Source organism: Lissotriton vulgaris, chromosome 8, assembly GCF_964263255.1.
Source record: "Lissotriton vulgaris chromosome 8, aLisVul1.2, whole genome shotgun sequence".
NCBI classification, from domain to species: domain Eukaryota; kingdom Metazoa; phylum Chordata; class Amphibia; order Caudata; family Salamandridae; genus Lissotriton; species Lissotriton vulgaris.
The window spans coordinates 1,336,937,341-1,336,953,861 of NC_141696.1; positions in this window are offsets into that span (position 1 = coordinate 1,336,937,341).

Sequence of the window (16,521 nt, forward strand, 5' to 3'; positions counted from 1 at the left end):
TAAATCAAAAATAGTCACTAGCAGTCAAAAGGTTACTTGATGTCGCGAGGGACAGGTACATATTGGAAGTTGAGGCCAGCTACAGCACCCAGACAGGCTATGCTGAAGAAATACCTTGGTTGGAGCCAGATTTGATGTAGCGAGCCTACTGCGTCAGTGTTGCGCTGTGCAAAGGAGGTCCAGCACCATTGTCGAGCTCCGTTGAAGTGAACTCAATGAACTGTTGTCAAGCTGCACAGAGCATCGGTGTTGAGATATGCAGGCCTCTGCATCAGCGTTAAAGGGTAATTCAGAAGAATTTCTCATGTAGTCCATGCAATGCATCGCTTTTTGATGAAAACAGCTGTAGAACCCACTTCTGAAGCCCAGAAGTCCTCAGGCAAGGGTAGGAATCACAGAAGGCAGAGTCCAACAGCACCAGTAGAATTGTAGGTAGACTTTTATGTGTCCCTCAGACTTCACAAAAAGAAGGTAATCCAGAAAGCCCATGGAAAATACTCATAGGGAAGGCTGAGTCCTTCCAGCAGAGTCAGGGAGCAGCAAGCAGCAGGGCAACACACAGAAAAGCAGTCCTTCCAGAAAAGCAGTACAGTTGAGTCCTTCTGACAAAGGTTCAGTTCAAGATCCAGATGTGTCTGATTTCAGGGTGTCAGAAATTCAGTACTGATACTCAGAAGTGCCAAAGGAACTCTCTGAAGTGCACAAGGATCCCTTGCAACCCAGTCCTGTCTGCCAGGCTAAACATTGGGGGGCGGGGGGGGGGGGGTAATTAGTGTTATGTGTCTGGGTAGGGCATTACCTATTGAAGTTTAAGTTTCAGACCCACCCATTCCTTCCCTGCCCACGAAGACCTAACAGAATGCAAATGAATGCGAGCAAGATGGTACCTGTGTGATTCCCTGTCTCACCGCCATCCGTGCCACAAGTCCACTCGGCCATCAGCTATGTGGCCTGACCTGGAGACGCTGCTGTGCTGGGATCAGTCTGTGCCGGTTTGCTGCTACAGATGCAGGTGTAGACACTCTTGTCCTCTGTTAAGAGCTCTGAGAACACTAACGGCTCAGAGAGACGGCAAGTGAACCAGACACCACAAAGCACAGAGTTTTCCTTTGACAATCAGAGCCCGTCGATATTGCTTTTCCCCGCTGGACGCTGGAGCAAGCCTGTTAGCCCTTTTGGGCTTTTCTCTGTTTGGCTGCTCCTTCTGGTGGTTCGGCTTCTTCCTTTGAGGAACCTACTGGATTCGACAAGGCTGCTGGCTGTTTCCTTCATGGGTGAACGGAGCATGGCTTCCCGTGGGGTCCGGGGCGCAAAGGTAAAATACCACATAATGCTGGCTCTGGTCCCCCTAATGCGGCACCCCCCTCGATGTTGAAGTAATTCCTAAAAATAGGCAAGAGCCTGGGGTCCTTAAAAAAACAATAAACAAATCTGCCAGAGGGAGATTCCCCAAGGATTGAGGCAGTTCCCAGCCTTAGCTTGGACGGTGTCAAGCTCTGGACTTAGTAGCAGCTCTCGAGCTGCAAGTGGTCCTGACAATGATAGAGAAAACGGCGCACTAAGCGCAACCTTAGCCAGCCCAGTTCAGCTCAATGTTGAGAAGACAGATTTACGCCTCCTCTATTTTTACCTGGAATCCTTGGTTTAGAGACCGGTTTGGAAGCTGGAGGACAAGGGTCCCTAACAACTGATAAAGCTGGCTCTAATAATAATATGGAATTCTTAGCTCCCCCTAAGGAGATAGACAGACTGACTTGTGATGGATCCAGCCTTACCCCAGTTGTAAGCATCCTCCGGGAGAATGAAATCTGGGGCCCTTCTGCTATTGACGTGAGATGTACTAATACACAATGGTCACAAAACCCAGTATCTCCAGATCCAGTGGGGGAGCACTTTTTTTCAGTCTCAGGCGTATCGAATTCCCTAGCTGAGGAAAGCTCTTCTTTATCAAGTGAAGGCGAATTCTCTGAATCCAATTTTAGTAATGCCTCTAAAGGGAAGAGCAAAGTTTAAAGACAGAAGACCATTGCGGCAAAAAGCAGGGGGAAGCGGTCAGAAAAGAAAAACCAGCTTAAATGGGATTATTCAGGGTCTCACCTCTCCTTTTCCCCCAGTGGCGAACCCGCCAAGACTGCCAGTACTTTATAAGATCAGCCTGAAGAACCCTCTCTGGCCGACATATTGCCTCAATCAAACAATTTCAGGAAAAAGTCCACGTGGATAGCCAACATGCTAAAGGTGCTGCCAAAAATTGCAAGGGGGTCTCAGAAAAGTCAACAAACCATGCTCAGATATCTGTGAAAGAATGACTATGGTGGAAGGTCGTACTGAAAGCCTTGAAACAGATGTTTCCCTGCTCAAAAACCAGTGTACTTTCCTTGGTGATCGCATGACAGACGTCGTGTAGAAATTGGAAGAGCAGAAGAATAGGCAATGCCGAAAAAACCTCTGCATCCTTGGGATTCCCGAAGGAGTGGAGGGGGAAGATCCTTGGCGCTACATCATAAAACTCCTAAGAGGGGCCTTCCCAGAGCAAACTGAGTGGAATTGGGAACACGAAGTCCAAAGAGCCCACAGTTTTCCCTTTACATTAAAGAACCAATCTGGCCACACTAACAAAGCCGCGAAGCCCCGGGCCTTCCTGCTGTTCTTTGGGAACTTTTTATTAAGACAGTTGATCTTCGAACAAGCGCGACAACATTCTCAGAAGTGCTTTGAGGGGGTGTCCTTCTCCGATCAATCCAGACTTTTGTCATATCACTGTGGAGCAAGGATGGCACATTCATCAATTAATTACCCCATTTCAACAACTAGGAGCTCAAGTCTTTCTTATGAACCCTGCTAAGTTAAAGGTCATTATGAACGGCTCACCATGAAATTTCACCTCAGACATTAAGGCTCAAGAGTTTCTCACTGGATTTAGGGCCAGAAAAGAGCCAAATTAGCGCCATATGTTGTTTGATGGTAACCACATTTGTTGTTTCATTTTAGTCTTTTTCTTCATTTTTTGGTAGTTTAAGATGGTGGCATAAGAGGGAGGGGGTTAGTGGAAGGGGAAGAGGGGGAAAGGGGAAAGAGGAGGGGAAAAAATGAAAAATATTTTTGGGGGATAGACATCTGTCACTTCTGAATTATACAATAGTAATGTGATCGAGAGATTCGGGATAGGGACTGTGCTGAACCTTTCTTTCACTCCATTTTATTTTCTCCTCTTTTTGTTTTTTATCTTGTTTGCTCTTTTTCTTATTTTTTTCTTCCTCTTTGTCTGGCTCTACATGTTTTTTCTTGGGGTTTTAGGTTACAGGTCTTAAGTGGCCTCCTATGGGCCTGCTTCATTAAGGGTTCCTAATTGTCCGATGTGCTACTGCCTGCCGTATTTTGAACATGGGTTTAATCTACTTGGTGGGGACGGGTGGCGGGATGTTATTATAGGCAACCATTGTCGCGTTCTAATCTAGGATCCTGATCAATACTGTGACCTTATGCCCATATACGGCTATAATCCATTTATTCCCCTATGATTGGCATAAACGATCAAGAGCAATATTCAGAAACTCGTCTCTGGCCTCACACGTTGAGAGCCACATTTCAGAATCACTTCCTCTGCAGCTTCCTCTGCAGCTCATTAGAGCAAATGACACAGCAGAAGCTACTATCTAAGATTCCTAGATTACACTCCGAGTTCTTCAACAAGATAAAAACTCAGCAACCTGGGAAAGCCTCGCTTGCTATGTTTTGATTAGTAATAGAACTCTAATGAGCACTGAGAGACGATCACTTCCTAGTGGCATCTTTATTGACGTCTTATGTCCAAAAACGTACGTCAAACAAGGCACCTTTCAGGTATAAATATTACCAACGTTGCCTTAAGCAAACGCTGCTGCTGCCACGCTGATACTGATGCTGTCGCTGCCTCAACGACATCAGCGAACGATGGTGTGGTGAACATAGGAGCAGAACAGCTGTCCCCTGCAGAGCCCAGCAGATACAAGCTGCCCACGGACGCTGCCCCTCCTCTTCCTCGACGCGCTGAGAGAGACGCTGTCTTTTCTCTTGCCGAGAAAATACAGCTCTGGCGTTTCCAGCCTACTCTTGCGAGAGACTGGGATATCGAGTCCTGGAAGGAGATACAAGACCTCAAACATTCTATTTCAGAGGTATGGTGTTGACTAAACCCTTAGAGAGAATTCTTGAAGCAAACCTTGGCAAAACCAACTTAACTAAAACTGCTACTTACTTACTCCCTCCCAAGTATTAGGCTTAGGTCAGGTACACTGGGGTAGGCGTAGTTAGAAGCACCAGTTGAGTAAGTTAGCCTAATGTATATATGAATGTATATATGTTTTATTCATTTTAAACCATTGTATGGCTAAGAAACCATATCAATGCTTTTACAGTATTATTTCGCAATCCTCATTTTACGGTACGCACTTTTTATAATAACTAGTCTTGCAATTGTGGCAATTCATTTCTCTTGTACGAGAAGAAAGACTGTTCAATAAATAATACCTTTTTATTGAAAACGCCCGTCTCTCTATTCTCTGCATATTGGTGAAAGTAATCTGCACAAAACTGACTGAGTAAAATAACTGTCTATTGTTTCACACGACTCTAGAGATTGACTCTTATTCTAAGGAGCAAAGTTGTCATGTTTATGCGGTTGTTGGAAAACTGAATCCCTTCTTGTCTGTACCAGGGAAGCTGATCACTTCCTATTCAGAGAAGTAAGTTTCCAGTGACCTCTGAGCTAGTTGGTAACAAACCCAATTAAGTTTAGCATAGTCAGTGGAGACCTGGAAGATCCGCACTTCTACGTCCATACTACTGTTTATGTTATTCCAATGCGCAGGGCCTATTGGGAAAATAGGAACTACACTACACCATCATTCAGGGTTTCCCTGATTGCTCACTTGTGGGGAAGGATGGTGGGGGTTTCTGGAGGCAAGGGCAGGGGTTAGTGGGGGACGGGGAGGGAGGTGGGGGGGCTGCTGAGTTTAAATAATTGCTTTTGTTTTCTTTATGTGCCAAATGTTTAATCTTAATGAGCGAACCTCTGCTAAAAGTTAATCTAGAATGCATCACAGTCTGATTTGGGCTATTCAACTGATCATGCTGGGAAGTTTTCAGTGCATCTTATTCTTAACTCAGGCGATCAGGGTTTCTGGCCCATAACGGATGGCTGCTTTTTTGTTGCCTAAATGGTTTGAGAACACATCAGGGACTTTATATGTATGTTGCACACAATCAACTACAGTGTTTTATTGTTGGGTTTCTTTTCTTGTAAAACTTTGATGAGTACAACAAATCTTAAAATTGTTTCTCTGAACATTTGCGGGCTCAATGATAATCGAAAAAGACAGAAGGTAGCTCAGAGTTTACAGTTGATGGGGGCTAACATTGTCTGCCTTCAAGAGACACACATAGAAGGCTCTAAATTACATCTTTTAAATACTCTGGGATATAACGTTATTGGGGGGACTTCACAAGGGACGCGAACGAGGGGTGTTGCCATCTTAGCACGTCATAATTACCTTCTTCAACCCACCCAAGTTAAATCTGCCCCCCAAGGAAGATGGGTGCTTGCAGAGTGTTGTCTAACTTCCACCTATTCTTTAACCTTATGCTCTATATATGGGAGTGTCCTGGATGATCCGAGCATGATAGACTGGGTCTCTGCGAAACTAGCACATTGGCCCCTTCCCGTCATTATATACGGGGACCTTAACATCAATCTACCCTGCAACTGGGAGTCAAATTCACAATTAGGGTTGGCAACCCGTAAACCCAAGGTGCTTCAAGCCATTAACAATCTTGTGTATATACATGGGCTTGTGGATGCCTGGTCTTACTTAAATCCAGCCAGGCTACACATTTTTTTCTTCACCCCATTAATATTTCGCATGCCTGGACTTCTCTCTGGTCTCTTCCTCTCTAATCCATAATAGTTAAATTTATATGCTTCCTGCATCTTATCAGATCATAATCCCTTAAGCCTTAATATCTGGGGTCTGATTACTCGCAAGGAAATCTCATCCTGAAGCTTTGAGAGAGCACTTCTGTTGGTCGAGGGCTATCAGAATAATATGAAACAGTGGATTCAGACCTTTCTGGATATCAATCCTGGCTCAGCTCCCGTGATGGTAATCTGGGACACCTTAAAAGCCTATGTTCGAGGTGAAACTTTACAATTTTCGTTGAAGAAAAATAGGCAGTAGAAGGCTCAGCTAGTGGAGCTACACACAAAAATAGGAAAAGCTGAGGAAAACCTTATCACTGTAGTCGAGTACAAGGGGGAGATAGATCCAGCACAACTGGCAGTGGCTGCCTCTAGGGCCAAGATTTGTTCAAGTTTGACAGAGAAAGCTGCTTCCAAGTGGGCTACCGCTCGTGAAAAAGCATATGAATGCAGTGAAAAGATTGGCCACCAGCTGGCAATTAGAACCAGGCAACAGACCACCATTAATGAATTCACAAAATTAGAGCCTCCTCTAGGGTCATAACCAGCAACCCGGAAGACATTCGCACAGACTTCTGCGAATTCTTCCAGTTCTTACATTCTGAGGAAGAAGCTGCATCTCAAGTAGATGGGCAATCTTCCCTTAATAACTATTTGGACACATATTATGTTGTCACTCCTCAGCAGAGAGGAGTGGGAACAACTTGAGGATCCCCCCACATGGGATGAAATTGCTAAGGCTTTGAATACTCTACCTGACGGGAAAACGGCTGTGTCCAACTGTATTTCAGTTTAATTTTATAAGGTTTTTCTCTGCCAAATCAATGATATTTTTAATGCTGTAGTGACGCAAATCTTCACTGGTGCAACCCCCCTCAATCATGGCCCATAGCTAAGATTATTGTCTTCACCTAAAAAAGACAAATCGCCAAAAGAAATATTTGCCACACGACTCTAGGCTAAAATTGAAAGTCTTGTCTCCAGGTGGCAGCACGGTTTTATACCCACCAAGGGTACCACCGAGCATATTTGGAGGGTCATTACTCTGCTTGACGCTGCACAGGTTTCAGGGGACCCAATGGCTGTAATACTACTTGGTGCCGAAAAAGCATTCGATCGGGTCTCCTGGAATTTTCTTTGGAGCGTCATCCAGAGAATGAACTTCGGGCCTAAAGCCATCCAGGCCATTAAGGCATTATACCTCACTCCTATTACTAGGTGTCTATCAACAGGTCATTGACAGAGCAAATAAAGGTTTCTCGGGGAACCCACTCTCTACTACTCTTTGCCATGACCCGTCCATCAAAAAACTTGAAGGAAATCAGGCAATACCGGCAATTAGTAGGTTTGGTCTAGTAACTAAAATCATGGCCTATGCCGATGGCTTAGCTTTGGTTACACCGGATCCTGAGAAAGCCATCCCTGCAATTGAGGCAGAGGGTCATTTATTTGGTGTCATATCAGGCTATAAACTGAACAAATGAAAAACTCAAATAGAAATTAAAAAAATGTTACCTACAATGAGAAAAGAGTTGTGGCAAAAGCTAAATATCTTGGGGTAGACATCTCGGCTGATACTGACCAGATTAATGGTCAGAATATGGATGCTCTTGTGTCAGAGACAAAGAAAGCCTTGAGCCGTCTTAATAATTTACACCGTTCTATCGTTGGCTGTTGCAACATGTTTAAAATGATTTTTACCCCAGAATTTTGTACTTTTTGAAAGGCATTCCTCTCGAGTTTAACAAGGCAACGCTTTCAAGAATTGACAGGTTGTTTTCTCAGTTCGTGTGGGCATTCTCTCAACCCAGGAGGGCATACAAATTTATGTCCTTACCTCGGGAAAGAGGGTGTTGGGCTTTACCGACTCTAAAAATATATTATTGGGCCACCATTCTGCATTCATGTCCCATACTGATGCAAGATTCACCCCCAGCTCCTGCTTCAGGGCTGCCCTCACCTTTCGAACTTTCAACGCCTGGGGCGGTTTGTGGCCTCAGCTGGAATTCGGATATTATAGAAGAGTCAAATATAAGTCCCTTTAAGGAGCTTACAAGGTTTTCTCTGCCGTACGTAGAAATCTAGGAATTGGCAGATTGAATTTTGATACTCCTATTAAGAATCCAAATCTCCTGGATGTCTTTGAACCCTCTTATTTTCAAAACTGGTCAGATAAGGGGGTAAAGAAATTAGGGGACATTTGTTCATCTGAAGGAGTTTTGTCTTTTGTGGAACTCTAATCCCTTTTTAGCCTAAACAATAGAGACACTTTTAAATACCATGTAATCAAGTCCTTCTTCTTACGTAAGACAGGGGGACCTGCTGGCTTCGCTAAATGTAAACTTATTGGGAAACTTTGCGCAACTACCCCCCCATGCATTGCTGTAATCTATGCATTCTTTAATAGTTTAATTTCTGATGATCTGACTAACATCTCAATTAAGTGGCGACAAAAACTGACTATAAATAACTGTGTTTTCTGCCTCTCTATCAGAACTGCCCAAAAGGATGTGTTATCTGCCAGTCTTCAGGCATAGTTCTACAAAACCTGCTTCTTTTTATATCTCACACCTTCTAGGATAGCAAAATGGGGTACTGGTAAGCATGGGCGAATTTTGCGAATCTCGCGTTCGCAAATTTTGCGGATTTGCGAACTCGCAATCCGCAAAATCTGCGAATTCTCGCGAATTTGCGGATTTTTTTTTTTGTGTGTTTGCCACTCTCTGTCACCACTGCCACTCTCTGACTACTCATGCCACCCTCTGGCCCACCCATGCCACCCTCTGTTTCATCACAGCACCCTCTGGTTGTCCAGTCAGTGTACATTATTGTGGCAAAGCAAAGCACACCTTCCCTGCCTCAAGTGACCTGAATTAATTTGGGGCTGATTAATGTGTCACAGAACATTTTTTTAGCTGGCACCTGCTTCCTTAGTGCTTCCTGATTAGTGATCTTTTGCACTTGCTAAGTGCTTTCATTGTTGCAAAATTAGTTACAACACCTGCCCTGCCCCAACTGACAATAATGAATTAGGGGCTGATTAATGGATTTGAACTTCCAGCCTGGCTCCTGCTTGTCTCCCTTAGCTGTAATTCAGGACCTTTGTGGCATATGTGTAACTATTCTGAGGTTCAGAGCAGGGTCACATAATAGTTGCAACTGGCAACTGAACTCTGGAGGGGCCCCTCAGGAAGCACTACAGGAAATGGCTACTAATGATGAGCCTGAACTTTTGAACCTGGTAAGTAGTTTCAGTTTTGCTAAGATCGTATTTCTGCAATTAAGCGCTTATTCGCGGGGCGCGAAGTCGTACTGGGAAGCCGCGAACTCACGCGAACAGTGCGAGCAAGCCATAAAATCCGCTGCTCGCGGATTTGCGGATTTTGCGGGAGATTCGCGAATCTCGCAGATTGTGAATTTACCGAAAATCCGCAAAATCCGCGAGCGAAACGGATTTTCCGCCCATGCTTAGGTACTGGTAAAGGTTCACAATGCCCACGCTCTGCTGAATTCACCGCTGATTCAATCCACGTTTGCTACCTGTGTGAAGTTGGGGCCACTGCTAAATAAAATACAAGCTTTCCTAGGTCAGGTTTTATTCAAAAACGTACTTTTAACTCCCACCACCATCTTGCTTAGAATTCTGGACTCGATAGACAGAAAGAACTGGGGAACCCAAATATTTGATGCCATGGCAATCTACAGGGTATGCATAGCGACCGCCTGGATAGACCCTAATCCCCCATTGTTCACGCACTGGTTAGCCCGGTTCTATTTATTTATTTCTTGAAAAGGCAATATACTCCAAAAAGGGTAACCTGGCAAAAAAAAAGGGTTAGTTATTTGGGAGCCTCTTTCTCATTGGCTCAATCAGTCAAATCCTGAACTAAGCGGAGCTAGTGTTTAAGCCTTACGTTTCATGAAAAAAAAGAAGGTAAATGAATGCAGATGAATGCTCAGAATGGAGACGAGCCTCATCTTCTTGTGTTTGTGGCAGTCTGGAGGGAATGCACAAAGTGTAACTGTCCCCCAACCCAGATGAGTTAAATCCAATAGTGAAAAAAGCCCATGAAGATGGAACAATTGATGAGAGAACTAGGAAATACTTGTTAAAAGACCATCCAAAAAGCCCCACTATTCAAATGACACCAAAGATCCACAAGAGCTTGGAGGACCCCCCGTTTAGACCGATTGTGTCGACGAGAGGATCCATACATGAACCAATTGGCAAGTTTCTAGACAGATACATGCAACCAATAGTCAAAAATTTGAAAAGCTGCGTGAAAGACACTACTGACTTTTTATCTAAACTTACACAAATCACCATAGAGGAGGATGAACACCTGATATTATGTACTGCGGATGTCAAATCCTTGTATACATCAATCCCCCATGACGGTGGGATTGAGGCAATGGAAAAGGCTATCATTGAGAGTGACATAGAACCTGCAATGCAAAAATTCCTGATGGAACTCATGATCTTCACACTTTACCAAAGTTATTTTGAATATGACAATGCGAGTTACCTACAACTATCCGGTACTTCAATGGGGAACTGTGCCGCACCTATGTATGCTAATATATTTATGGGACAATATGAGGAAATGAATATCTATGACAACCCGAATTGGATTAACAACTTGAAACTATATGAACGTTATATTGATGACGTATTCATCATTTGGACAAACACTAAAGAAAAACGACAAGAATCGCTCCAATCATTGAATGAGATTAACGATCGCATACAATTCACCTGGGAAATTGATGAAAACACCATTACTTTTCTTGATGTTAAAATTACTCTCACCACATCTGGTTTTGAGACTGACCTATACCGGAAAAAGACAGACAGGAATAATACCCTGCACTACACCAGTTTCCACCAATCATCACTGAAAAACCACCTACCATTTTCCCAAATGATGCGAGTTAAAAGAATAGTATCGAATGACACACTAACTCAGGATCGACTAGAGGAAATGGGTAAAAGATTCATAGACAGAAGATACCCAAGCTGTCTAATTGAACAAGCTAAAGCACGAACATCTTTGATCCAGAGAGAACAACTCCTTGCTAGAACACATAAATCTAAAGAACAAAGGATGGTCCTGGTATCGAAATTCTCCACCATGAGTGCAACGTACAAGAAAATCATTTTAAAATACTGGCCGATTTTAAGTACAGAACCTGATTTTGCACTATGTTCGAAAATCCACCGATATTTGCACAGACTAGGAATGCTAATATCAAAGAAATACTCAACAAGAAGACCCCAAAATCAGAACAAACAAAGGGCACAAAACCTTGCTTGAACTGTAATAATTGCCATAACATCATCAGTAGTAATACAGTTACTCACCCAATAAAGGGTTATAACATCAAGTTGCAAGTAAACGCCACATGTGATACTTCAAATGTGGTGTATCTCATAAAATGCCCATGTGGTAAGCCTTACATCGGCAAGACTGAGCGAAAGATTAAGACTCGCATTAATGAACATAAATCCAATATACGTAGCAAAAACGCAAAATCCAACATTGCGAACCATTTCAATGAGGCACGTCATAACATTTCACAATTGAAATTCATGATTTTGGAAACCGTCAAAAAGCGAGAAAACATGGGCAACAATAAGTACCTACTACAGCGAGAAATGGCATGGATTTTCAAATTACAAACTATGAAGCCGTTTGGATTAAATGACCGTCTTGAATTTGCATGCTTCATCTGAAGATACCTCTTATGGGGTACACGGTGTCTGATACGAAGTCCCTTCATTGCAATGGTTTTGCATTTGATACATATCCAGCCTGATATATACAACTTGTTATAGAGCTGTTTTGATTTTGAATACCTGCACATGTTATATGTTATTTATGTTACTGTACAACCAAGTCACACATATATAGGATTTTCAGTGTTTTAGTTTCCCCCTTTACATATGGCTGTCACACATCGGGTTATACTTGTCCTTCTTTAATGTTGCTCACACACTAGTCACACACCAGTCTAGGATGGCCGACTACAATGGGAAGAACTAGTCCGCCCACTATGTTTACTGAGTTGAACGCGCTTTTTATTAAATGCCGACAATACCCGCTCACTTACACCGTGGAACATGATCGTCTAACTATCATGCCGCTGGCCCACACTTTTTTCGGTAAGTCACTAATCGTTTCTGCCGCTCGAACTGTTACGCAATATTCTCTAAAGCCCACACCAATGGCGGGCATTGACAGCTTTCCGTGTTTTCTTTCAGAACACGCTTAAACAAGATCGACTTATCGTAAGCTTTATACCCCTTATTTATGATATACTGATCCTTCCCTGATTAAGTAACCTATTGGGTGACGAATAAAATCCCGTTTCACTACTCCGCATGCTGAGCACTTTTTAACAATCACGGCATATATGTTGCATACCGCGCCAATACGAACACACGTAGTAAACTGGCCCCAGCATGCTGATACTCATTTTTTTCAATATCTTTATCACACGCCCTTATGCACCCGATATTTCCAAGGTCACATTACTTTTTTCTAAGGAATTTCTTTAATGTTGCTCACACACTAGTCACACACCAGTCTAAGATGGCCGACTACGATGGGAAGGACTAGTCCATTATGTTTACTGAGTTGAACGCGCCTTTTATTAAATGCCGACAATACCCGCTCACTTACACCGTGGAACATGATCGTCTAACTATTATGCCGCTGGCCCACACTTTTTTCGGTAAGTCACTAATCGTTTCTGCCGCTCGAACTGTTACACAATATTCTCTAGAGCCCACACCAATGGCGGGCATTGACAGCTTTCCGTTTTTTCTTTCAGAACACGCATTAAGTGGTGTTCTATGTACTTTTGGTTCACCGTATGGTCTAAACATTTTTCTTTACTAAGACAAGTTTTCTGTATTAAGGCAATGTTTCACTAAATAGCTGACACACGTATTGTATATCATGATGGCAAAGCCATGAGGTTTACAGTTATATTTTACATTTTAGAGCTCCCAGATGAAGGGCTCTCAAGCCCGAAATGCATTGGAGCACAATGGAGCAGCTATAAGTTTGATATGAGTGGAAATAACTCTATGGATTGATGATAAATCTACAATGAACTTTAAAATAAACCTTACATTGATGAAATAAACAAAGAGTCTTGATTTTCAAGAACACAAAGGTGTGCCCAAGATCAGGGATGTTATCATTATTTTGATGGTAACACTTTTCTTGTTAAATCCAATTTCACCAGTAAGGAGGAGTTATCCTTACCATTCTAAACATATCACAAATGAAAATGCTACTTGTTAGACCTGACATTCTTGGCAATGCTTCATTTGCTTTTTTTGACCGTATCACGGACTTTGTTTATTGGGTTGTGTACTCTGGGCACTTTATCACTGCTGATCAGTGCTAATGCGCAATTTTTGGATATCCATTATTGGCATATTGGATTTACTGGTAAGTCCCTAGTTATGTGCACTGTGTGCGTCCAGGGCCTGTAAATCAAATGCTACTAGTGGGACTGCAGCACAGGTTGTGCCTCTCACATGAGTAGCCCTGTAAACCTGTCTTAGTCCTGACATTGTAGTGTCTGTGAGAGCAGTTCATAACTGCCATGTCGTGCTGGCAAGTGAACCCACTTGACAGGCCCAACCCTTCCCTTTTATTACATATAAGGCACCCCTAAGATAGGCCCAAGGTACCCTCATGGGTAGGGTTCAGTTTATAAGACATGGTTAAGATGGCACCCATCACCCTAAATGAAATTAAATCCGCCTTAAACTAAAGCGCAAATGGTAAGGCTGCAGGACCAGATGGTTTCCCCTCGATATTTTTTAGTCTAGTATTGATTTTTGGTCCCCAATCATATTAAGAGTATTTAATGCAACAATTGGAGGGGTTTTACCTGCAACTTGGGCGGAAAGCATTATAGTCCCTATCTTTAAAAAAGGTGACAAGGTGATGCAAAATGCTACCGCCATATAACTCTACTTGATTCAACATCAAACTTGATGGGTAGGATCCTATTAGAAAGATTGGAATGTTGCCGAGAATAATATCCTAACTGACTCCCAGTATGGATTCAGAAGGGGTATAGGAACAGTAGAGCAGTGCGTCAATCTTGAATTATTGATAGGGAAATATACCCTTCCTAAAGTAGGTCAACTACATCTTTGTTTTGTAGATCTCACAAGTGCATTTAATCTAGTTGACCACATAAAATTATGGCAAACATTGCAAAGGATGGGTGCCCCACATGATATTATAACTTACCTATCACAAATCTATGCTCTACTAACTTCAAGATTCTGATTCGGACCCAATGGTGATGCACATCTCATTTTAAAGTTACCCGCGACATTAGACAAGGCTGTGTCATTGCACCCCTTTTATTTTCTATTTATATTAGCAACATTGACATATCCTTGCAGAGCCTAAAGGCTGATGCCCCTAGAGTCGGATTGTGTGTGTGTAATGCCAGTACTTTTATATGCAGACAATGCAGTCCTGTTATCAAGGACTGTTAACGGGCTCCAATGTTTAATCGAAAACTTCACACAATTTATGTTTGAAAAAGACCTAATACCTTCATCAGACCTGTGGAAAAAGTAAAACAAAGAGCAGGGACCACCATGTGATAGGCGTACACATTGAAAGAATAAGATTTTTTTCATATTTATAACTTCTTTTTAATGGGAATGGTTCTTGGGGTGCACACATTGATTTATGTAAGTTAAAATCTGTACAATCAAGTGAGTTTTTTTTACAGTTTTGGAAAAAAATTGGGAATTAGCCAGTGCGGGCAATCCAGTCACTATATAGGAGTAAGTTCATCCCAGGTAGATGTTATGGAGTGGCGCTATGGTGGTGGCCAAATACTATCTTACTGCAAACACGGGAAAAGAAGCTTTTAAGAAGGCTCTTAGCAGTGCCTAACTCAGCTCACTCATATATAGGACATTAAGAGCTGTCTGTACCTCTATCAGTGATTACATCAACACAGCAGCCCTTATGTTCTGGCATGGTGTTTTGACTAAGGATGAGAGACTACATTTACTAAGGAAATAGTAATGGATTGCCTTGCACTTGATTACTGCAAAAACAGCATTAGTTTGCTGTAGTATATTTATAAACTTTTATTAGACTGTAAGGTGGATGTTGATTTTTATGATCCAAAGCTTATTCAGTACTATAGCAAAGAGGATCCAAAAACGAGGTTAGCAAATTCAAGGGAATCTGCAAGAGATGCAGGAATAAGTTTAGAATTGACAGTTAGAAAAATCTACAAACGTTCGCTCAACCATACCTTATCTGGAGAAGAAATTTGAAACACTGATTTTATTTAACAAGGTTAAGGATGGGTACCCTATATTACCAGATCACATTTCCCACAATGGGCAAGTGGTAGACCAAAAAATTCCAAATAGCCCTTGTGATGGAAAGTCATTACAGACCACACTGCACTTTATACTTTTTTGCAACTTATATCGAGACATTAGGAAGCATGTTCTACGACCCTTATTTATTGAAAATAAATTGAATTTTTGTAAATATGCTTTTAATTATATATGTAGCCTTCAGCCTGTCTGACACGCATTACACGGTGCCCAACGTCGGAGACCTCCCTCCTGGTGTCGCCTAATTCCCCCCCCTGGGCTAGTAAGGGATCCCCTTCATCACACCCGACACATGCCCGTTTTTTTCCTACTACATAACATTCCATGACACCACACGCGTTGCTATTTATGGCACTGCTGGTGAGCTGTTGGGAGTAATGGATCGCAGCTACTGCGACATGCAAGTCTCTGCCTGTCTGGGTTGCCGTACCAGTTTGATACCTTCTCCTTTCCGAGCGAGAACGAATTGCCTCTTAGTTTCTTCACTGTTGGGATGTTCTTTTTACCTGTTATGCTATTGGACAATAATTTAAAAACACTGTTCTGCTGCTGCTCATCCTTCAATGCGCCACACCATCGGCTGTATGACTATCCTTGCTCACAAATGTGATGTGCCGCCGGGCCTCAGGGATGCCGGCCACGAGGCTGTGTTATGATCAACTCAATACGCTGCCGGCCTCCGGGTTGTAAGCGCACAAAGCTGTGTACTGTGTTTTATCTTGTGCAATAAAGCAGTGTTGAACTCCCAAAAAAAAAAAAAAACAATCACGGCATATATGTTGCATACCGCGCCAATACGAACACACGTAGTAAACTGGCCCCAGCATGCTGATACTCATTTTTTTCAATATCTTTATCACACGCCCTTATGCACCCGATATTTCCAAGGTCACATTACTTTTTTCTAAGGAATTTCTTTAATGTTGCTCACACACTAGTCACACACCAGTCTAAGATGGCCGACTACGATGGGAAGGACTAGTCCATTATGTTTACTGAGTTGAACGCGCCTTTTATTAAATGCCGACAATACCCGCTCACTTACACCGTGGAACATGATCGTCTAACTATTATGCCGCTGGCCACACTTTTTTCGGTAAGTCACTAATCGTTTCTGCCGCTCGAACTGTTACGCAATATTCTCTAGAGCCCACACCAATGG